The sequence below is a fragment of the Rhincodon typus genome, chromosome 1 (assembly GCF_021869965.1).
Source record: "Rhincodon typus isolate 14 chromosome 1, sRhiTyp1.1, whole genome shotgun sequence".
Lineage (NCBI taxonomy): Eukaryota > Metazoa > Chordata > Chondrichthyes > Orectolobiformes > Rhincodontidae > Rhincodon > Rhincodon typus.
The window spans coordinates 47,201,548-47,203,610 of NC_063332.1; the positions used below are offsets into that span (position 1 = coordinate 47,201,548).

Here is a 2,063-nt window from a genome sequence, read left to right on the forward strand (position 1 = left end):
TGTCCTCCCCTCGGGACTGTTCTGTTCCCCCACCCGGGTTACCGTGTCCTTCCTAAGTTAGAGACAAAAAAACCGCAGATGCTGGAATCCAAGGTAGCCAAACAGGAGGCTGGAAGAACACGGCAAGCCAGGTAGCATCTGGAGGAGTAGTGCACGTTTCGGGTATTACCCTGTGCTTCCATAAAAAGGATTATACACGAAACGTACACTGCTCCTTTCCACCAGATGCTGCCTGGCCTACTGTGTTCTTCCAGCCTCCTGTTGTCTGCTTTGTCCTCCTCCCCAGCTGCTGCTGCCTTACCCTGCTCCTCACTGCACGGTCCTCTCTCTCCTCGCCGACAGCCGATGTTTCTCTCCGACAGCAGATTCCAACAAGGCAAAAATGACATCAAGTCACCGGAACTGCGGGAGCTACAACAGCTCCCTGGGTGATGTAGTTCCTCACACCTCCCTCTGCTAACTTCTAGAGATCAACTCAGGGCCGGAGAACTACAGCTCGCTGTTCATCCGCCCAGATGCTTCCTGTAGCTTTGCACCATCACTGGAAATCCCGCCTCTCCTCGACCTTCATTGGTTTTGCATGGTGTGAGTTTGCATTTGCGGATAAGGTATGGAAGACATCAGTCAACCTGTTTTCCTCATCTCTAAACGAGAGAGTGCGGGAAATTCCGATTGGTACAGCTAAGTATTGAATAACAAAAACAAAAATTGCTGGAGAAACGCAGCAAGTCTGTCAGTATCTGTACAGACAAAGCAGAATCAACGTTTCGGGTCCGGTGACTCTTCATCAGAAGCACTTAAACATTGAATAAACCTTTTGATCCAAGAATTACATCATGTAAATTTGGTGTGGTTCAGGTGAGGTACAAAGCAGTAAGGAGACATTGGGTTGGTTGAACAGCAAAGAACAAAATGTACCATTTTTAGAGTACCTTTATTTAAATAGCTACGTCGAATCATAGAGCTGCACAGCATGGAAACAGACTGTTCGGTCCAACTCATCCATGCTGACCAGATATCCTAAATTAATCTAGTCCCATTTGCCAGCATTTGGCCTCTATCCCTCTTAATCTTTCCTATTCATATCATTATCCAGATGCCTTCGTCAGGCAGGTTATTCCATATACACACCACCCTCTGCGTGAAAAAGTTTTTTGTTTCTTTATTCATTTACAGGATGAGGGCGTTGCTGGCTAGGCCGGCATTTATTGCCCATCCCTAATTGCCCAGAGGGCAGTTATGAGCTGACCACATTGCTGTGGGTCTGGAGTCACATGTAGGCCAGACCAAGTAAGGTGGCATTTTCCATCCCTAAAGGACATTAGTGAACCAGATGAGTTTTACCAACAGTTGGCAATGGATTTACGGTCATCATTAGACTGTTAATTCCAGATAATTATTGAATTCAAATTCCACCAGCTGCCATGGCAGGACTCAAACCCAGGTCCCGAGAACATTACATGGGTCTCTGGATTAACAGTCCAGTGATAATACCACTAGGCCATTGCCTGCCCTCTAAGTTGCCCGTTAGGTTCCTTTTAAATCTTTCCCCTCTCACCTTAAACCTATACCCTCTAGTTTGTATGTTCACCCTATCCATACCCCTCATGATTTTATAAACCTCTACAAGGTCACCTCTCAGCCTCCGAACACTCCAGGGAAAATAGCCCCAGCCTATTCAGCCTCTCTGGATAGCTCAAACCCCCCCAACCTTGGCAACATCCTTGTAAATCTTTTCTGAACACTTTCAAGTTTCACAACATCTTCCCTGTAGCAGGGAGACCAGAACTGCATGCAGTACTCCAGAAGTGACCTAGCCAATGCCCTAGACTCAATGCACTGACCAATAAAGGCAAGCATACCAAATCCCTTCTTCACTATCCTGTTGACTTGGGATTCCACTTTCAATGAACTGTGAACCCATAGTCCAAGGTTTCTTTGTTAAGCAACATGCACCAGGACCTTACCATTAAGTGTATAAGTTCTGCCCTGATTTGCCTTTCCAAAATGCAGCACCTCACATTAACTCCATCTGCTTCTCCTTGGCCCATCTCATCAAAATC

At 46.3% G+C, this 2,063-nt stretch overlaps 1 protein-coding gene across 3 annotated transcripts in view; it reads right to left on the reverse strand.

Annotated features, from left to right (window-relative positions):
* LOC109916114 (cyclic AMP-responsive element-binding protein 3-like protein 3) overlaps positions 1-503 on the reverse strand; it is a 26,546-nt gene extending 26,043 nt beyond the window's left edge. For 2 of the 3 annotated variants that reach the window (XM_048593592.1, XM_048593651.1), the window contains exon 1: positions 302-503. The gene's annotated coding sequence lies outside the window, so the exon portion shown is untranslated. The remainder of the gene's footprint in view (positions 1-301) is intronic. The other variant, XM_020515823.2, reaches the window with a different exon arrangement.
* Between the last annotated feature and the right edge of the window lie 1,560 nt (positions 504-2,063).